Source organism: Pongo abelii, chromosome 1 (genome assembly GCF_028885655.2).
Source record: "Pongo abelii isolate AG06213 chromosome 1, NHGRI_mPonAbe1-v2.0_pri, whole genome shotgun sequence".
NCBI lineage: Eukaryota > Metazoa > Chordata > Mammalia > Primates > Hominidae > Pongo > Pongo abelii.
The window spans coordinates 174,492,105-174,514,514 of record NC_071985.2 but is presented as its reverse complement, the minus strand read 5'-3'; the positions used below and the strand labels follow the sequence as shown (position 1 = coordinate 174,514,514).

At 42.5% G+C, this 22,410-nt stretch overlaps 1 protein-coding gene and 1 long non-coding RNA gene across 2 annotated transcripts in view; one reads left to right on the top strand and one right to left on the bottom strand.

The window, feature by feature from the left end:
* TACSTD2 (tumor associated calcium signal transducer 2) overlaps window positions 1–1,672 on the bottom strand; it is a 41,818-nt gene extending 40,146 nt beyond the window's left edge. The window contains exon 1 of the mRNA XM_063712176.1: window positions 712–1,672. The gene's annotated coding sequence lies outside the window, so the exon portion shown is untranslated. The remainder of the gene's footprint in view (window positions 1–711) is intronic.
* LOC134759507 (uncharacterized) overlaps window positions 1–22,410 on the top strand; it is a 134,275-nt gene that overhangs the window by 39,266 nt on the left and 72,599 nt on the right. The window lies entirely within an intron of this gene.

Genomic DNA, 22,410 nt, shown 5'->3' with positions numbered 1-22,410 from the left:
ATTGAAAAAATATCAATACCATTTCTCCCTTCATTCAAAAGACTCCTTTTCTTCTTTCCCAAGATTGTATCTGGGTACAAGTGTGTATTTCTGCATCTCCATGGTCAAGAAGGTGGCGGGGAAGAGAGTACAGGTGAAGGTGGAACCCCTGGTCTGAGTTCCCTTAGTTCTCAGTGAATTCTAGAGGGTTGGCAGGTTTAACATGGTCCCTGGGCACTCTTGAGTGGATATCTACTGAGAGATTCATAATACCTGTGGTCTTCTGGGTGTCATCCATCTATCCATAGCCCCTGATGCTGAAGACTTCACCCTACTTTACCCTCTAGTAGTGAGGTTCCTGCTGTCTGTGGCTTCTAGCTCCTATTCCCAGGACTGGAGCTTGCAGGAATGTTCTGTTTCTCTGCCCAAACTAGTGTGCAGACTCTATGCTGTTGCCTCTAAGCACCTCCTTACTATGTCTGTACTGTGTTGGACATGATGCCAAGCTGAACCTGAGAGTTGGGATTTTTTTCAGAGCTAGACCCTAAGAAATAAGAAACAGATGATTCTGCCCTGTTATCCCCACATCTCACTCATAAAACCTCCTGCTTCAGAGAGCTCAGCCCTCAGGTTGGGCTTTCTTCTCCCTCTGTCTCCACTGCCCTAAACCCCAGTACAAAAGGAGCTTTCTGTTACCCATTCCTGTCTGATAGATGCCCCTTTATTTCTTACCTTCATTCTTTTGTGCTCTATGGATTTCTGTGTTCCAGGTGGTTTCCTCTGTTGTCACACTTGGGCAATAAGTACCATATGGTGTAGAGATGCTAGTGATTCAAGAAAAAGGAAACTACCCTGGAGATAGTCTATTCAGATGAGAGGCAGGTGGGTGGATGGATGGATGGTTATTAGATGACTTGTCCCGTATCATCAGGTCCTTATGTAAAGAGCCCAGGACTCCAAGCCAGATCTTCTGATCACTCTTTCCATTGTATCTTTTGGATTGAAAATCCAGTTCTCCAACTTCCCAACTTTCCCAAATGCTATTCATCCTGGAAAGCTTTCTCAGAGGGTAATTATGTGCTTCAGGACTCTGAGCTGTTCAGATGTGAGGACATGCGTCCCAAGATGTGCACAGCAGTAATTTGCCTTGTGGGTTTCCCAGTGCCCGGTGCTCTGCAGAGCCAGCTAATTAAAGGCCATATCACAATTATGGAAAATCACAAGGCAGCAGTTTAATTAGCTTTTCATGTGGAACTCTATTTCATTCCCCTCATTTTTGCCCAAGATGTCTGAGAGTAGAATTGAGTCTAATGGCCATTAAAGTAGGGTTTGTTTTTATATTTAATTTCCTCTTCTCTGAAATCTTGATGCCTGAACCCTAAATGCCCAAGCAACGCTTAGATGTCTACTCAGCATTTCAAACTTAGCGTCCAAAATGAACTCCTGATTTCAACCCTATCTCTGTTCTTTCCCTATCTTCCCCATCTGGCAACACATTCTACTAAATCTTGGAATTAACTCTCCTCTTTTTCTCATTCCTCACATTCATTCCATCAGACTTCATCACTTGTCTCTTCACAGTATTTTCAGAGCCTGAGCTTCTCATCACCTCCAAAGCTACTACCTTTTTCCAAGCCACCATCATCTTTGCCTGCACTATTTCAAAAGCTTCTGACTGGTTCCTCTGCTGCCACTTTTGTCCACAGAATTAAATGGTCTGTGTGTGCCTGTGAGTGCACACATACAGCTTAGTCACTCTAACAGAGACCCAGATAAACAGTGGCTTAAACAAGACAGGAATTTGTTTCTCCCTCATGTAGCAACCTGTGTGGAAGTAGTCCAGGACTTGCGTGTCAGGCACCCTGTTTTCATGGTTCCGCCCTCCTTAGGGTATTCCCCTTGCTCATATGATCCAGTATTACTCACCTCCATGTCTGCTTTCCATCCAGTAGGGAGGAAGCTCTGGAGAAGAGGAAGGCATGCCCACTTCCTTTAACTGCCTGGCCCACAAATTGTGCCCGCCACTTCCACTTGTCTGCCAATGGTCAGAATTTTGGCTAACAGCCACATCTAGCTACCTGGGAGGCTGGAAAATGCAGGCTATTTCTGGGCATCTAGGAGTCCAGCTAAGAATCACAGCTCTTTTGCTACAGAAAATGTGTTGAATGGATATTGAGGTTTCTGTCCTACTCATTCCCCCTGGTCTGTTTTCCCTAGAGTGGCCAAAGAGAATAGCGTACAGATCAGGACATGTCACTCAGTAAATGACAGGATGGCACTCAACAAATATTTTTCTAGTGTCCCATTTAATAAATTCCAAGTCACAAGAATCAGGCCTCAATTCTAGTCTGCACCAGCTGGAAGAGACCCCAGAGAATATTTAGCGCATGGTTTTCAAAATGATTTTAGCTACATATGTATATATATTTAGAGAAACTTTAATAAGGAAGCCTACTATGTTAAATGGGGAACAAGCTGGCTGCTATTTTTGAAATCAAGGGCAACGTGGATTCATTTGCTTTTTCTTTTCTGCTTTAACTCAAAGCTGGTTTAGATTCAAAGTCCCATTCCCAGAGGTGTTTGGACCACAGATTGAAGCAATGAACTCCAGCAGAACATCTTCATTTTCCCTATGGGGAAACTGATGCCTAGGGAACAACAGGAGTTGTAGCTTACTGAGCTCAGTGCCTCACATGCTTGAGCTAACTTTCCCAAAGCGGGGATCCCGGCCATGGAAGAAAGCCTGCCTCATGACTGGCCACTCTCCCAGAAGCACCAGGCTATGTGCCCACCAGAGGGAATCCCAGCAGATTGATTCCTGCAATAACTTCATGCTTTCTGAAGGAAAAAAAAAGTACCATACTCATGTCTCAGTACCTCCAAACTGGCACTGGGGTTTCCTTTGTGGGGGAGGGGTAAGGAAGGAAACATTGGGCGGAGCCCTTCACTTCAGCTAAACCAGCTCTGAAAACTTGGCCAAGTCTCTCATTTACTTTGGTAACTATATCTGCTTGGAAGTGTTGCTGTAAAGATCAGAAAGAGATGAGGTCTGCAGGCAACAATAGAGAGATGTAAGGGATTGTTTTTTCTGTGTGGGCCGTACACTGTTCCACACTCTCATACCCTTGAGGGGCTTACCAGCTGGAGTGGAGACAGGACAAGAAGGGAAGCCAAGAATCTCAGGTGCCTGGCACAGAATCAAAGGAGCAGTGGGAATTGTGCGTGCTGCAGGAGGGACCAGGGCTAACGTGGTGAGGACAGGGACACACCCTCCAGTGCTGGGTGGAAGAGAACCTGAGGGATAACATAGAGGTGGTGAAGGACAGGGGATCTTGTTAAAATGAAGATCTTTTAAAATGAAGATCTTGCTAAAATGAAGATCCACCTGGGGATCTTGTTAAAATGAAGATTCTGGCCAAGAGGACTGGCGAGAGGCCTGAGATTACTCATTTTTAACAAACTTTCTGGGGATGCTGAAGCCGCTGCTCCTGGTAACACCTTTAGTAACAACACAGAAAAAGAGACCCCAATGGTGCAGGGATCAGGCCGGCCTGAATTCCAGCCTCTCTTCTACCACCCAACGGTTGTGGACCCCAGCAGCCTCAGGCCTTTTATCTTATAAGTGGGCACACTATTAGCAACTTTACACCGGAACCGCCAACTTTCAGAATCCACTTCTCCCCTGTGCGGACAGAGGTGCGGACACATCTAGTGTAGAATGAGCCACCTGCAGTGACTCTCTCATTCTGTTTCTAGTCCTCCGCCAGCCCTCAATCCTACACACTTCCTCCCACCGCCTGTTTGTTTTGTTTTGTTTGATTTCATTATCTTCACTTCTCTGAAAAACAGAGGTAATACTGGCCTTTCAGGTTTGTTGGGAGGATTAGGTGAGCTCTTGTGTTCTCAGAAGCAATTAGACCCGCCCCCAACCGCTCCCATTGCCCTGCCCCTCCCCAGCCTAAGGTTTGTCCTTCACTTTCTATCACAGGACCCCAGTGTCATCCCTAAGGCAGGGACCCTCTGCATCCTTTCCAGTCTTAGACATGGGCAAGACACCTGGGAGCAGCCTCACTGGACCAAAACTAACACCCAGAGAGGAACCCACCCTCCAGGGGAACAAGAGGATCTCTTGCTTCCTGCCTGAGACTCTGAGACCTGAGAGGTCAACCCACCAAATCCTTTAACCTCTTCAAGTGGTGTTTTTGTTTGTTTTTTGAGACGGAGTCTCACTCTGTCACCCAGGCCTGGAGTGCAGTGGCATGATCTCGGCTCACTGCAACCTCTGCCTCCTGAGTAGCTGGGATTACAGGCATGTGCCACAGTGCCTGGCTAATTTTTGTAGTTTTAGTAGAGAAGGGGTCTCACCATGTTGGCCAGGCTGGTCTCAAACTCCTGACCTCAGGTGACCTGCCTGCCTCAGCCTCCCAAAGTGTTGGGATTACAGGCATGAGCCACCATGCCCAGCCTCCTCAAGTGATTTTTAGTGAAGAAGCACATTCGCTCATTTTCCTGTCAGTCAATCTCTGTGAGGGAACTATTATTTCCCCTTGGTAGGTGAGTAAACAGAGGACTCACTCTTCTGAATCCCACACCTGACAAGTGACAAGATTCAAGCCCAGGCTTTGGTTATGTTATCTCTGTTCTAGAAATGAGCTTTTTGTCTTAGAGGATCCAAAGATGTCCAGTGGTTGGGCGTAGTTTGTTCATTTGCTGACGCTTTAGCTGAGGCAGGGATGATAAGAGAATCAGGAGGCAAGGGGGAGGTGTTTGAAAATCAAGGCTGTGGAGAGAATAGATCCTCCCTGAGCTATGTGAGCTTGGCCTAAATTGCCCCATCTCCAAAATGAAATAATAATAACCACGACCTACCTCATAGGGTTGTTGTGAGGATTAAATGTGGTTATGTTATCCCCATGCCTAGCACACGGTAAGCACCTAAATACATCTCAACCATAATTATTTCCGCCCCCGCCCCCCACCACAATCCTTGGCTTAGGATTAACTATAATTATTAATGACACAACTGAACCAGGCTCTACCACTTCCTCAATTTGTAATCTCAGAAAAGTTCCTTACCCATTGTGAACCTTGGCTTCCTCTTCTGTAGAATGTGAATGATACTCACCTCTCTCTGCTTTGGGAAAGATTAAGCAATCTGATATGGAGTCTAGCACAGTGCTTGGCACAATACAGTCAATAACAGGGAACATTTCTTGCTGATGCCTCATGTTTCTGTTCTGTGAAGGAACCCTCTTGCTCTTGGGGGTAAGCCTGCCCACGGAGAGTGTACACTGCTGATTCTCCCTCCCAGTGTCCCCTCACCTGGGTGGGCATCTGCCTAATGCCATGGTTCCCTGGCAGACCCACTTGGCCTTCAAACTAAGCTACATCCTCTGACATAGCATCTGTCAGTAGTAAAAGTGCTAGTTGGCTTGCGTCTTCATCGACTTATTTCTCAAATTATTCAGAAGTGTTATTCATGGGGACCCTCCTCGGAAGGACTTAATAAAGAAAATGTATTCAATTAGTCTTTTATTTAATCCACTATGTACTAGGAACCAAGCTGGGGATTAAGGCATAAATGAGACAATCCTGCCCCTCAGGGGCCCACCATTTACTGTGGGGAAGACAGGTGTGTAAACAGACGGAAATGCAGTATGCAGGGTGTTCTGGGACAGACATGTCAGGATGTGAATGGAATACACAGGAGAGTACATAGCCCAGCGTGGAGAATCTGGAGAGGCTTCCTGGAGGGAGGTGACATCTACATTGAATTTTAAAAATGATTATTCAAGTCTGTAAAATATATAACGCAGCATCACAGTTTAGTGTCAGGTCCACCTGTTCCCTGCTTTGAGCCAAGTGCCTATCCATAGTAGGCACTTAATAAATCATGAAATTACAAATAGGAGAGGGTATGGAGTAAAACAAGCAAGAAGAGAGAGCTGGAGAGTAATTGGAGGGAGTGGGCGCTGCCATCGGGTCAGAGTCTGGGATTGCTGTTCCCACCCCTGCTGCAAGTTCTCGAGAGATATGGAAGGTGGATTAAGAGATACATGGCAAGGGGGTGCTGTGATCTTTCCAGGCCCAGGACAGAATAGAGGTTGAAAAGAGAGCTGCAGGCTTCAGAGGAATTCATGACATCAATGTGGTGAGAGGGCGGAAGACATGAGCGAGTCTCCAAAGGGAGCACAAATCGTTGAGGAGGCAGCTGAGGATGAGCCCCTTGACAGCAGGGCGTGATGGGTCTCCTACTCATCCTTATCCAGCCTCTACAAGAGGAGAGCTTTGCACTTGATATGACATCAGAGTTGAGCATGAATAGGATTTCTCTGGTTTTGTTCATATTTGAAAATTCCATTAAATTTTCTTAACAAAAAGTTAAAAATCTTTTGGAAAAAAGATTTTTTTTTTTTTTTTTTTTTTTGAGACAGAGTCTTACTCTGTCACCCAGGCTAGAGTACAGTGGTCGATCTTGGCTCACTGCAACCTCCACCTTCCAAGTTCAAGTGATTCTCCTGCCTCAGCCTCCAGAGTAGCTGGGATTACAGGTGCTTGCCACCATGCCTGGCTAATTTTCGTGTTTTTAGTAGAGATGGGATTTCACCATTTTGGCCAGGCTGGTCTCGAACTCCTGACCTCAGGTGATCTGCCTTCCTCGACCTCACAAAGTGCTGGGATTACAGGCGTGAGCCACTGCGCCCGGCAGGAAAAATATTCTTTTAAATAAACAAAATTGAGGTTTTAAAAATAATTAGATTATACTATTAACTAAAAGATGTTGAAACTTAAGTAATCTAGCCAAGATGCCATTACCCAGTGGGAGAAGAATATCAGAACAGCATAGTTTGGAAGCAACTCCTAGGAAAAAAAAAAAAAAATTCATGTTTATACCCAACTAACTGGACTCCCCCTAAAACAGTTACACATGGAGTTTCTATGAGATGAGAAATAAAGAAGCAAAGAAAAAAAGATTGGTAAATAGAAATATAAAATAAGATGTTAGAAGTCCAAATACCTCAGTATTCACAAGAAATGTAATAGATTTAAATACTCTGTTAAAAGGGGTAGCACTTGGCACAGTATTATAAAATACTTTCTTTTCTTGGTTCTCGGCTCCCTACCCTCTCCTGGTTTTCTCCCACCTCACTAGCCGCTACTCCTCAATCTCCTTCTCTGGATGTGTCTCCTCTTCCAGGAGGAGCTACAAGCATTAGAAGAGGATGCATTTCTTCTTCCAGGAGGAACTACAGTCATTAGCAGAGGAAGACGCACATCCTCTCCTAACAATTGTAGCTCCCCTATGTCTCAATCCTCTCATGTCTTCTCACCATACCCTCTCCAGCCTTATGGCTTTAAATAACATTTGATAACTCCAAATTCACATCTTCAGCCTGCAGCTTCTTTCTTGAGCTTCAGCTTACTTATCTAACATCCTACTTGATGTCTGTACTAGGTTATCTAATAAACCCATCAAAATTGGTGGAAATAGAACTCTTAAAAATGTGCATCCTGTTCCTATTCTTCCTGAATCTTCCCCACCCAATAGACGGCACCACCATTTTGTTAATTGCTGAGTCCAAAACACATGTATTCATCCTTAATATCTTATTTTTCTCATATAATCTTGTTGCAGGCCTACATTTTAAACTCCTCTCCTGGGATTCTTCCCCTTGCTCAACCTGTTTTAGTCACATTTGCCTTTGTTTGTTATTCCTAGAATACACCAAGGTTGTCAGGGCCTTGGGGTCTGCTTTTTTCTCTGTTAAAATGGTATTCTGCCTGGTCTTCCCCCTTATTTCATCAATTCATACTAGAATAGTCCCCCTCAAAGGCTTCTTGCCTGACCCTCCTTAAAAAAAAATGGAGCTCTCCTTCCAGGCCACTCTCTATTCCTTTACCCAACTTCATTTCTCTGAATAGCACTTTCTACTGCCTCAGATTATATTTCCTATGTGTTTGTTAGCCAGTTTTTTAGTCATCTCCCCCAACTACAACATAAGTTTTGTAAAAGCAGGGATGTTGTCTTGTTCACTGCCACATCCCCAGTCACTAGAAATATGCTTGGCGCAGAGGATACTTTATTAAATGAATTTCAGATTGATGAATGAATGAATGCGTGAATATATTAATGAATAAAAGGAGGTAAACCTCTTAGGATCTGAAGAAATAGTCCAGGTGAGAAATAGTGAAAGACTGAACTAGATGTCATGGTTAATTTAATGTGTCAACTTGGCTAGGCCACGGTGCCCAGACATTTGGTTAAACATTATTCTAGATGTTTCTGTAACAGGACTGTTGGATGAGATTTACATTTACATTGGTAGACTTTGAGTAAAGCAGATTCACCTCCATAATTTGGGTGAGCCTCATTTGATCAGTTGAAGGCCTGAGTAGAACCAAAAACTGACCTTCCCTGAGCAAGGGAGAATTCTCCAGCATGTAGCCTTTGGACTTGAACTGATATATTAGCATTTCTCTGTGTCTCCAGCATACTGGCCCACTCTAGATTTGGGCTTGCCGGCCACTATAATCATAAATCATTTCCTTAAATAAATCTCTCTGTATATACACATCCTATTGGTTTTGTTTCTCTAGAGAACCCCAACTAGTACACTAGGCCAGGTAGATGGGATGGAGAAGTGAAGTAAGATATGGGAAATTAAGAAGACCTGGGAGGAATCATCAAGTTAAGGTATTTGGCTTGGGAGACTGGGAACCTGTGGAAGCCATGCACCAACACAGAAAAGGCAAAAAACAGGTATCCCCAGCAATAATCTTGCAAGCAGTTGGGTTAATTCATTTGTTTGTATGGAGGAATCATCAAATTAAGGTATCCTAATTATCTTAGTCTCTCCTAGGCCTCAGAGACTAAGAACTTGTGGGTGCCATACACCAAGACAAAAAACAAGTATCCCCAGCAATGGTCTTGCAAGCAATTGTGTTAATTCATTTACTTGTTTATATATTCATCTGGTCCAAGTACCTGCTCCACATGTAAGGTTCCTAAAAGCCAGGGAGATTACAGGATTTTCACAGATTGCACAACAAGTTTCTTTGGTTTGAGAGTTCTTTTTATTATTATTATTATTACATCTCTGATAGGGAGTCCAGTTTTCTTGGTTTTGCGATTGCCCATCATTGAGAGAGTTTTATAATGATTCAGCATGGGAAAATCAGAGTTAAGAACCTGCCCAGAGGTTCCCTGCAATTCCTGGTTGTGGCCTTTCATTGTTACTCTTCAGAGACTCAATCCTTGTCATCCTGCTGGAAGTGAGGCCACCCCTTCTACCTCAGGGTTTGCTGCTGCCGCCTGAGCTGTTTCCTCCCTAGCAGCCAATGGGCTAGTGAGGCTGTGGGTATGGTATGATGCGGATCTAAGTAATGATGGCCCAGAACTTTAAAAAAGCAAAAAGCTCAGTGAATTATTATTATTAGTCCTTCTTCAGAAGTACAGGGAAAGGGATCCTATCGCATTGGAGAAGTGTGGGCTGCACCAGTTAGATTGTCAGAAATGATGAGGCAAGCCCTATATGGAAGAGATCATTAATGAATAAAAATTCTAACATTTCTTTACTATGAAGTTTATGAAATGTTTTAAGATGTATAGTGCATTGGAGCTTCACAGCTATCCTTTGAAGCAAATATTTTTATTACTCCAAATTTCCAAAAATCGAAACTATCAGAGATATTAAATGACTTTCTAAAATTCCATACTTAGTAATTTACAAAGTAGAATTCAAGCCCATGTCTTTTGGTTTCCAATCTTCGGAATTTTTCTGGAGGTTAGCTGGTTTTAGGCATCAGAGATGGGCTAACTAAATTGGAATGAATCACTTGTGCAGTTTGTTAAAAATGCAGATTTCTGGGCTCCACCCCCAAAAAGTTCTGATTCAATAGGTTTTGAAGCCCCCAGATCTATATATTTATAAAATGCACTATAAAAATCTCCTGTGCAGCCAGGATGTTAACTAAGCTCCTGCTATGCTTAGTAAAATATGCTCAATATAAAAGCTCTAACAAAGGACAAAATAATAGTTTTTATTTTATCATTCAACAAAATTGACATAGTTTCTATCCTTATAGAAATTTTAGTCTCTTAGTTGAGATAAACATATACAATGATCATACAAATAAATAGATATTTTGAAATAGATAAACAGAGAAGGAGTAAGAGGGGATGACTTGAAATTTAAAATATCTGATTTAGATAGCGGCAACAGGGAAACCTAAGCAGAGACCTGAAAGAATGAGATGGGCTAGCTAGACCAAGCGGGAGGCTGGGGTTGTTCAAGGCAGAGAGAAGAGCATGCACCCATGGCCTGAGGTAGGAAGAACTTAGTGTGTTCCAGAAATTGAGGAAGGCCCATGTCACTGAAGGCTGATGAGCAAAGAGGATAAAACAAGGCAATTATGATGGGTGGTGGCCCGGTGATCCGGGGCCTGTGGACCATGGTAAGAGATTTAGATTTTAAGTACAACAGGAATCCTCTTTCATGAAAGAGGAATTCATGAAAAAAAAAAAAAAAAGTCAATGAGATTTGCATTTTTTTAAAGATTTGAATGAAGAACCAGAAAGGGATGAAGAGTAATAGGGGATTCAGGGAGGCTTCTCAGGTGGTTATAGCACAAATCGAGGTGAGAGATGATGGTTTAGACCAGTGTGGTTAAAGTAGAGGTAGAAGGAAGTGCATAAAATTAAGAAGTATTTTGATGGGAGAATGAATGTGGTTTGGGCAAGAAATGAGGAGGCATTCTCAAAAATGGCCCTGAGTTTCTGTCGTAAGTAATTGCAGTACCTGAGTGAAATAAGAGACATTTGTTGATCTGAGTCAGTGTGGAGAAGGAATTTATTTAGGGACATAAAAAGATTAAGAGTTTATTTGCTGACATACTAACTTTGACATGTCCATTAGACATTCAAGTAGATGTGTCAGATCTTGGCTGGAGATAAAATTTTTGGGATTTTCAGCATAGCCACAGAAGTGGATGAGAATCCTTGAGGAGAGCATGCATGTTGATAACAGGAGCGCTATGAGAGAGCCCTGAGGAATGGGACTGATGCATGAGGTCAATAAGTGGCTCCTCAGATTGGGGTGCATTACTTCTTGATCTATAAGGAGGTCACTGTAAAGAGAAGAGCACTTGTCACCCTGCAGTTAGGTATCTGCTTATTTGTCTTAATTGCTCAATAGGTTGTAAGTCCTTCAAAGGTGAAGGATAAGAGTGTAGCTCAATTATCCTGAAAACCACAACACCTAACACACTGGGCATCTAAATGAATCATGCACACTGTTAAAAGCTTTACATTTATCACATAATGTAGTGCTCCAAAATTATATTATTCTCATTTTACAGAAGAGGAAACCTAAATTCAGAGATGTTAAATTCTTTGACCAAGGTCACATATTTAGTAAATGGCAAGGTTACTTTTAGAATCCAAGTCTATCAGATTGACAAATATGGCTTTCAAATTCCAGTGGATGAGAAATTTTAGACGATATCCTATGATAGATAAGTGTTGCTATGGTTTGAATGTGTTCCCTTGAAAGTTCATCTGTTGGAAACTTAATCCCTAAAGCCATAGTGGTGTGTGCATGTGTGCTGGGATGGCGGGGTGGGGGCACTACTAAAAGGTGATTGAGTCATGAGGGCAGAGCCTTCTTGAGTGGATTAATTTTGTTGCTGTGGGAGTGGCTTAGTTATCGTGAGCAAGTTGTTATAAAGCAAGTCCTAACCCTTGTGCCTCTCTTTCGGTCTTGTGTTCTCACTTCCACCTTTGTCCTTCTCACCATGTGATGACCCTTGCCAAATGTTGGTGCTATGCTCTTGGACTTCCCAGCCTCGAGAACCATGAGCTAAATAAATTTCTGTTCATTATAAATTACTCAGTCTCAGTTATCCTTTTGTAGCAACACACAATGAATCAAGAGAGGCAATGTGTACCAAGCAGGGGGGTTGTTGCTATAAAAATATCTGAAACTGTGAAAGCAGCTTGGTACTGGGTAATTGGTAGAGGCTGGAAGAATTTGGAAGAGCAGGTTAGTAAAAGCTTGTATTGCTATAAACAGAGCATTAAGGGTGATTCTGGTGAGGGCTCAGAAGAGCTGACTTGGGAAAGTCTGAATCTTCTTAGAGATTACTTAAGTAGTTGTGACCAAAATGTTGATGCAACTATGGACAGTAAAGGCCATTCTGATGAGGTCTCCAATGGAACTGAGGAACAAGGTATTGGAAGATAGATCAAAGGCCATCCTTGTTATACAGTAGCAAAGAACTTGCCTGAACTGTGTCCATGCACAAGGGCTTTATGGAAGGTGGCATTTAAGAACAATGAATTACATCATTTGGCAGAAGAAATATCCAAACAGCAAAGCACTCAGGCTACTGCCCAGCTACTTTTAACTACTTATAGTAAGATACTACAAGAAAGGAATGGTTTAAAGACAGAATTTATCATTAAAAGGGAAGGAGAGCAGAAAGATTTGGAAAATTTGGAGCCCGGTCATGTAAAGAACAAAAAAAGTGTGCAAGGGTGAAATCAAACAACCTTTTGCTAAACAGATTAGCATGGATAGAAGGAAGACAGCTCTGTTCAACAAGACAACGGTGGAAAGACCCAGAAGGCATTTTAGAAATCTTCAAGGGTTCCTCTCCCATCACAAGCCAAGAGCTCTAGGAAGGCAGAATGGTTCTGGCGGATGGGCCTAGGGTTCCCTTCATGGACTCACCACCCATGGCTGCCTTGGGTCTCTGCTTCCTGCATCTTGCTTGGGCAGTGCTCTTGGCTGCCCCAACTATGGCTCAAACAACTACAGGCGTGGCTTGACCCACTGTTCTGGAAAGTAGAAGTGGCAAATCTTGGCAATGTCCACATACTGCTAGGTCTGCAGGCATGCAGAATGCAAGAGTGGTGGGGGCATGGCTTCCTACACCAAGATTTTAAAGTATATCACAGAGAACTGGGGGCCCAGGCAGGGACTTGTCACAGTGATGGAGCTACTGTAGAAGAGCCCCCACTAGGACAAGCCGAATGGAGCCCTGGAAGCAAAGCCACTGCAGAGTCACCACTAGGATAATGCCTAGTGAAGCCATGGGTGCAGGACTACCTGAGAACTGTAGAGCTACCAGTGTAAGCCCAGAAATGCCATGGGGCTAGGGTTGCCATAGGTCTTGGGGGTTTAACCCCTACTCTAGTGTGCCTAGGATGCAGGACATGAAATCAAAGGAGAGTATTCTCCATCTTTAAGCCTTAATATTATTTCAGGTTGGGTTTTGGACTTACTTGGGGACTTTTGCTTTTTTGTTCTGGCCTATTTTACCCTTTTAGAATGGGAATATCTGTTCTATGCCTGTCTCATCATTATAGTTTGGAAACAGATAATTTGTTTAATTTCACAGGCAAACAGCTAGAAGGAATTAACCTCAGGGTGAATCGTGCCTTGAGTTTCACCCATATCTGATTTAGATGAGACTTTGGACTTTTGAGTTGATGCTGGAATGAGTTAAGGCTTTTGAGATCATGGGGATGGAATAAATGTATTATTCATTCTGAGAATATAAATTTGTGTTGGGGGGGAGGGGTGGAATGCTATGGTTTGATGTATCCCCTAAAAGTTCATATGTTAGAAAAAATCCATAATGCCACAGTGCTGGGAGGTGGGACCTAATAAGAGGTGATTGGGTCATAAATGGTTTAATGTTGTCATCGTGGGAGCAAGTTAGTTATCGTGAGACTGGGTTGTTATAAAGAGAGTCTGGCCCCTGGTGCCTCTTTCTCTGTCCTTTGTGCTCACTTGTACCTTCTGCCCTTCTACCATGGGATGACCCTTGCAAGATGCTGGCACTATGCTCTTGGACTTCCCAGCCTCCCAAACTGTGAGCTAAATAAATTTTTGTTCATTAAAAATTACCCAGTGTCAGGTATTCTGTTACAGTAACAGACAATGGACTAAGACAAGTATCTTTGGTGTCTTGTACCAAATTTTGCATTTGATAGTTTTATTTTATCCATCTTTATGATTTATGCATTATGTCCTATTTTAGTAATCTTTTCCTACTCTAATCTCATAAATATATTGTCTTCAAAAAGTTTTATAGGTAATTTTCTTTACTCTATTTGGAATTTATTTTTACAAATGAGGCAAAGTGGAGAATTAATTTTGTTTATTTACTTATATGTGTATGAATAATACACTGTCCTAGGACCATTTATTAATGTTTTTCCCCCACTGATTTATAATACCACATCTGACCTTCATTCATTCAATAACTATGTATTAAAGAGCCAACTATATGCCAGGCTCGGTTCAAGTCACTGGAGAAAGTATTGACATTCAGAAGGTTAGGAAGATCTAGGCACAGTTGCTGGCCCTGAAAAGATTTTCTTACGTGATAAGCATTTTGCAACATATCTTAGATTCATGTTGTAACAAGATAATATATAAATAAATAAGCAGTTTCATTCTTTAGTCCCAACTTAGGCCGTCACAATTCTAGGAAGTCTTCTATGAGCTCCTCAAGCTGAGTTAAGTCCTTTTTTTTGTGCTCTTTCATTATCTTATAAAGTTTTCACTATAATATTGACCACATTATATCATTGCCTGTTTACATATTTTTTTCCCAGCAACAGCAAAAATTTTGAGAACAGAGACTCTCCCTTATTTATTTCAGAATCTTGTACAGGGCCTTGGTTCCAATCATATTTGATAAATAAATAAATTACTATGTAACACTTTGGTTATAACTGTTTGACTTCAGGAGTGTGAAGTACATTACCAAGAAGAAAGCAATGTTGCTATTGGCCAATTGCAAACATATATGAAATCCACAGGATAATGCAAACAGAAAACACACACACAATGATATGGTTTGGCTCTGTGTCCCCACCCAAATCTCATCTGGAATTGTACTCCCATAATTCCCATGTGTTGTGTGAGGGACTGGTGGGAGATAATTTGAATCATGGGGGCAGTTTCCCCCATACTGTTCTCCTGGTAGTGAATAATTCTCACAAGATCTGATGGTTTTATCAAGAGTTGCCACTTTTGCATCCTTCTCATTTTCTCTTGCCTTCACCACGTAAGAAGTGTCTTTTGCCTCCCGCCATGATTCTGAGGCCTCTCCAGCCATGTGGAACTGTAAGTCCAATTAAACCTCTTTGTCTTCCCAGTCTCGGGCATGTCTTTATCAGCAGCATGAAAATGGACTACTACAGTAAATTGGTACTGGTAGAGTGGGGCATTGCTGAAAAGATACCCAAAAATGTGGAAGTGACTTTGGAACTGGGTAACAGGCAGAGATTAGAACAGTTTGAAGGGCTCAGAAGAATACAGGAAAGTGTGGGAAAGTTTGGAACTTCCTAGAGACTTGTTGAGTGGCTTTGCCCAAAATCCTGATAGCAATATTAACAAGAAGGTCCAGGCTGAGGTGGTCTCAGATGGAGATGAGGAACCAGTTGGGAAGGTGACTCTTGTTATGTTTTAGCAAAGAGACTGGTGGCATTTTGCCCCTGCCCTAGAGATTTGTGGAACTTCGAACTTGAGAGAGATGATTTAGAGTATCTTGTGGAAGAAATTTCTAAGCATCAAAGCATTCAAGAGGTGACTTGCGTGCTGTTAAAGGCATTTAGTTTTATAAGGGAAGCAGAGCATAAAAGTTTGGTGCAGCCTGACTATGTGATAGAAAAGAAAACCCCATTCTCTGGGGAGAAATACAAGTCAGCTACAGAAACTTGCGTAAGTAGCAAGGAGCCTAATGTTAATCCCCAAGACCATGGGGAAAATGTCTCCAGGCCATGTCAGAGACCTTCACAGCAGCCCCTCCCATCACAGGTCTGTATGCCCAGGAGGAAAAAGTGGTTTTGTGGGCCGGGCCCAGGATCCCCCTGCTGTGTGCAGTCTAAGGGCTTGGTGCCCTGTGTCCTAGATGCTCCAGCCATGGCTGAAAGGGGCAAATATACAGCTCAGGCTATGACTTCAGAGGGTGCAAGCCACAAACCTTGGCAGCTTCCACATGGTGTTGAGCCTGAGAGTGCACAGAAGTCAAAAATTGAGGTTTGGGAAACTCTGCCTAGATATCAGAAGATGTGTGGAACTGCCTGGATGTCCAGGCAAAAGTTTGCTGCAGGGGTGAGGCCCTCATGGAGAAAATCTGCTAGGGCAGTGCTGAAGGGAAATATGTGGTCAGAGCCCCACACAGAGTCCCTACTGGGGCACTGCCTAGTAGAGTTGTGAGAAGAGGATCACCGTCCTCCAGACCCTAGAAAGGTAGATCCACCGACAGCTTGCACCGTGCACCTGGGAAAGCCACAGACACTCAATGCCAGCCCATGAAAGCAGCCAGAAGGGGGCTATACCCTGCAAAGCCACAGGGGTGGAACTGCCCCAAGACTATGGGAACCTACCTCTTGCATCAGCGTGACCTGGATGTGAGACATGGAATCAAAGGAGATCATTTTGGAGCTTTAAAATTTGACTGCCCCTCTGAATTTCAGACTTGCATGGGCCCTATGACCCCTTTGTTTTGGCCAATTTCTCCCTTTGGAATGGCTGTATTTACCTAATACCTGTACCCCATTGTATCTAGGAAGTAACTAGCTTGCTTTTGATTTTACAGGCTCATAGGCAGAAGGGACTTGCCTTGTCTCAGATGAGGCTTTGGACTGTGGACTTGTGGGTTAAGACTTTGGGGGGCTGTTTGGAAGGTATGATTGGTTTTGAAATGTGAGGACATGAGATTTGGAGGGGCCAGGGGTGGAGTGATATGGTTTGGCTCTCTGTCCCCACCCAAATCTCATCTTAAATTGTACTCCCATAATTCCCATGCGTTGTGGGAGGGACCCAGTGGGAGATAATTTGAATCCTGATGGTGGTTTACTCCATACTATTCTCGTGGTAGTGAATAAGTCTCACGAGATCTGATGGTTTTATCAGGGGTTTCCACTTTTGCATCCTTCTCATTTTCTCTTGCCACCACCATGTAAGAAGTGCCTGTTGCCTCCTGCCATGATTCTGACGCCTCCCCAGCCATGTGGAACTGTAAGTCCGATTAAACCTCTTTGTCTTCCCAGTCTTGGGGATGTATTTATCAGCAGTATGAAAAAGGACTAACACACACTCCCATCTTCTTTTTAAAGGGTATACTCCAGCAAAACTAGGGAAAGAAAAAGACATGAAATCCAGGCAATAGAGGATGCTACCCAGGAGGGTAATAAAGAGAATTCCCCAAATGGCAGCTGTGCAATAGGCATAGAGAGCAGCCTGCCTAGTCTACAGCAGGCGGACAGAGCTCCTGGAGAGATGTCTCCATGTTGAAACAAAAAGAGAAGGTAATGAGACAAATTCAGAGTCTGATATGAGAGTTTTGGAAAACAATAATCGAAGCATAGGTAGATGGCAGATCTGATGAGCAGTCTGAGCAAAAATGAATAACTATATTTACATAGTCATTATAATATAAACCCTAATTTCCAATTAAATTTAACAAATGATATGGGGCAAGTGGGGGATGGGAGATTGTGTAAGAATGCTAAAGGCATGGATCATCACAGAAATATAATAGATGACATCTAATTTTGACAAAATAGGAAATATTAAAAGAAGCACATTTGTTTAGAAATATGAGATAACTAGTGAGATAGCTCAAGGAGTGAACTGAGGTTTCCTTTAGAGTGTGAAACTGGATTTCATTATAAGTCTCATGACTTTTTTTTTAAACTATGTGCATGTATAAATTGATGAAGAAAAATTTTTAACTTTTAAGTTCAGGGGTACTAATGCAGGTTTTGTGTCATGGGGGTTTGTTGTAAAGATTATTTCATCATCCAGGTATTAAGCCTCGTGCCAATCGGTTATTTTTCCTGATCCTTGCCCTTCTCCCACTTTTTGGAAGGCCCCAATGTGTGTTGTTCCCCTGTATGTGTCCATGTGTTCTCATCATTTAGCTTCCACTTATAAGTAAGAACATGTGGTATTTGGTTTTCTGTTCCTGTGTTAATTTGCTATGGATAATGGCCCCCAGTTCCATCCATGTCCCTGCAAAGAACATGATCTCATTCTTTTTTATGGCTGCATAGTATTCCATCATGTATATATACATTTTCTTTATCCAGTCTATCACTGATGGGCATTTAGGTTGATCTATATCTTTCCTATTGTGAATAGTGCTGCAATGAACATATGTGTGCATGTGTCTAAAATAGAATGATTTATATTCCTTTGGATATATATCCAGTAATGGGATTGCTTGGTCGAATGGTTCTGTCTTTAGGTCTTTGAGTAACTGCCACACTGTCTTCCACCATGGCTGAACAAATTTATACTCTCATCAACAGTGTATTAACTGTTCTTTTTCCCTGCAACCTTGCCAGCATCTGTTATTTTTTGACTTTTTGTAATGAAAAATGTAAAAAAACTAAGTGAACCACTGTTTTACCCGGAGTTCTAGGTGAATCGACTGCTCCTCTATCTATGTGGAAGCATACAGAAATCTTGCTCATTTGGAGAGTTGATTCATCCTGGAGTGTTTATGTTGAGCCAGGGAAGCTGTTCTTCTGACTCCTTGCTCCTTGTTGAGATGGGGAAGAAATGCCAAGTGGCCCCTTAGGGCTAATGACAGTGTCCCCTGTGAACATGTGTCAGAAGCAATCATATCTAATCTTGACAGCAGGTCTTTCAAGTGAGTATTATCATGCCCCATTTAAAAGATAAAGAAACTGAGATTCAGAGACATTGACTTGCCCAAGCTGCTCCACTAAATGGAGCTATTATATATTTAGTGGTGGAGCAGGATTTGAACTCAGGTATGCTGACTCCAGAACACAAGCAAGCCTGGATAGCAAATTATCTCTAAAGTCCTGCCCAAACTTGTTTTCTGTACTGCCATGCACTGCTCACATCTGCTGCAACCCCTTCTATGCCCATCTTCTCCCATCTGACAAGCCTAGCTCCAACCCTACCTCTACTCTAGCTCTGCCTGCCTCTCTCAGCCCCCCAGCTAACTCCTGCACCCATAGTCAACACTGGTTTATGTCTTTCCATTTATCTTTTTATATAGATACAAATAGATCTCTTCTAAAGATAAATGCCATCATAGGATACATTGTGTTGTATTCCTCATTTTTCTCATATGTCTTGTGTTTCCACATCAGTTCAGGTTGTTCAAGATCATTTTTTTCCATACATGATCTGTACTATTCTGCGGTATATATTTCCTTAATTCATTTATCTCATTTATTTTTCTCTAGGGTCGTTTGTCAACATCTTATCATTGTGACCCTCCTAGCAACCCTTTTGACAGAGGTATTATTATTCTAGCATGTAAAGATGGAGAGTGGAGGCTTAGACAGTTAATTCTTTGGCACAAGCTAACAACTCTACAATAAAGGCTTGACAGGGACTATCCACCATCTAGAAACAACTTTAAAGACTTCAAAACGTGTTCCTTACTGGGCACTGTCTTTGGCCAGAGGAAGCTGTCTCACTCTCCCAACAACGGCGAGGGATCACCACCTGGCTGATGCCTGGATATAAAGTCCCTGCCATTTCTGCCTCAATTTGGACAGCTCTGAAGGATCCTCTCAACTGCCGGGCCCACTGTAGGATGGGCTGAGGGCTCAGTTGCAATTACATTGCAGTTCAGCTTCTCCTTCTGTCCAATCCTGCTCTCTTCACTTCCTTGGCGTTAAATATCCTGAGAGCACCTCCCAATAAATCTGCATGCAATCTCAGGCTCAGAGCGTGTCTCCAAAGAACCTAGTCTGAGATATTTAGTTATATAGCTATATAGCTATTCTTTTTTTTCTTTTTTTTGAGCTGGAGTCTCACTTTGTCACCCAGGCTGGAGTGCAGTGGCGTGATCTCGGCTCACTGCAACCTCCGCCTCCCAGGTTCAAGCAATTCTCCTGCCCCAGCCTCCAGAGTAGCTGGGATTACAGGCATGCACCACCAGGCCCGGCTAATCTTTGTATTTTTGGTAGACACAGGGTTTCACCATGTTGGCCAGGCTGGTCTCGAACTCCTGACATGATCTGCCTGCCTTGACCTCCCAAAATGCTGGGATTACAGGCATGAGCCACTGCACCCGGCCTGTATATCTATTCTTTAAATAGCGCTCTCTGTCATACTCTCTACCTTTGTTCATAGCACTTTCCAGTACCTGATACATGATATATTTATTGGTTTATTCGTTATCTGTTTTCCTGTCTTCAGAATGTATGCTCCGTGCAAACAGGGACTTTATTTTATTCTGTATTGTATCCCCAGCACCTAAAATAGTGCCTGACACTAACAATAAGAAAATTGTTAAATTGATTGAATAAATGAATCTTTTGAAAATTGTGGAGGCAGCATAGACAAGTGGATAAAATCATGCTCCTCGATAGCAGACAGGCCTGAGATAGAGTTCTAGTTCAGCCTCATTCCCAGGGGAGAGCAAGTTTCTTAATCCATTTGAGCCTCAGTATCCTCACCTATAGAATAAGGTAAATAATAGGACCTACCTCATGGGGGTTTTGTGATAACTAAAGGAGATAATGCATACAAAGCCTTCAGAATAGAGCATACCCATTGTAAGCTCTCAAAACTGTTAGATGATGATGATGATAATTCTGAACAGATCCCTTGAAAAAGGTGATTAGAAAAATTACATTTCAAAATTATTTTTCTAAACCATTGGGTTAAAATACTGGGGAAAATACAATTAGATGGTGATTATCTCTTCAACCTGCTGCAGGAATATTTTCTCTAATTGCAATGAAGATTTCATTAGCTGGGTCTGCAACATGCAGTCCAGGACACAAAAAGCCTACTTGACAAATTACCTCCTGTACTCACTGGGCACGGAGCTTTCCATCTGAGCAACTGGGGCTTTAGGGCATGTAGCTATTACCTGTAGCAGCCTGCAATGGCAGGTGTAATTTGGTAAACTAGGGAAGTTGGAGAACTGATTTTAAAGCTAGATGATACAGAATTAAGAATATGGAAAGAAGGCTTGCCTTTGGGTCCTTGTCACTCCATCTGCTGGCCATGGCATCCTAAACAGATCACCCATCAATCCATCCATGTATCCATCCATCCATCCACCCATCCATCCATCCATCCATCCATATATCCATTCATTCATGTATCCATCCATCCATCCATCCATCCAATGTTTACTATGCATTTACTATATGACAGATGCTGTGCTAGACCCTGGAGATAGAGATGAGCCATTTCAGCCCTCAAGGAGCATCCCCTTTTGTGAAAAAGAGAGAAAACAACAATTTCATATTTAAGAAGTAAGCAGTGGTGACAAGTCCAATGTTGCTGGGGCTTAGTCCTGTGTTGGCAAATGAGAAGTCAGGGGAAACTTGTTGGAGAAGGTGATGCTAACTGAGTCAGTCGGGAAGACAGAGAAGGGATAAAATGCCAGGCAGAGCAAACAACACATAAATAGAGATGTAGTCTTGAGTGCCATGCTTTTTGTATTTTTATGATTTCTGTTGATTTTGCTGTTTAAAGTGACCCCCAAACAGAGGCTGAAGTGCTGTCTAGTGTTCCTAAATACAAGAAGGCTGTGATGTGCCTTATGGAAAAAATATGTTTAATATGTTAAATATGTTAAACATATTTAAGTGTTAAATATGTTTTGTGAAAGCATGAGTTATATTGCTGTTGACCATGAGTTTAATATTAATGAATTAACAATATATATTAAATAAGGTGCCTTTAAACAAAAACACACATAAGATTAGGTTATGGATTGATAGACTGAGAAAAATTTTGCTACTAGAGGCTCAAAGGAGCCTAATTCTGTATATCCTGTAGGAGCAAATTTTCGTGATTCTGTGTTCATAGTGATTGTATAGAATGGAAGTACTGTGAATAATGAGAATCACCTATATCTGTTATCTTCCACAAGACACAAACCAAGTCTCTTTCCTCAATTTCTTTCCCTAGAGAGAAGCTCTCACATGTGAGGGAGTGTATAAGTGGGTAGTGATGTTTTCCCAGATTCCCTGAAGGTCTAAGTGAACCAAAACACACATGCATTTCTTGCCTTTTAAATCTGGGCCTCATCCTTATTTCTCTAAGCCTCCCTCTGTGTTGCCCCCCTTGTCTACTTCCCACTAGACAAGGTTTATAGTGTTTTGCACAAGTATTGAGACTCTGTGACACCAGGGAGTTTTGCCTCCTAAGATTGCCACCTCCACATCCCTACTCTCCATTCCTGATCTACTTTGCTGCATGCTCCAAGTAAGTTAGAATGAGAGGTTCTCACCATATGTGTGGGAGCACGTGCCTGTCCTCTGCTTCACAAGGCCCATCTACATTAGAGTATGTACTTGAATGTCCTCCTATGGACATTAGGCTCATTTTATAAAGCACCTCCATTCCCTTTGCCCCATTCCCCTTAGGGGATGCCTAGCTGGTTCTTCCTGATGTCTAG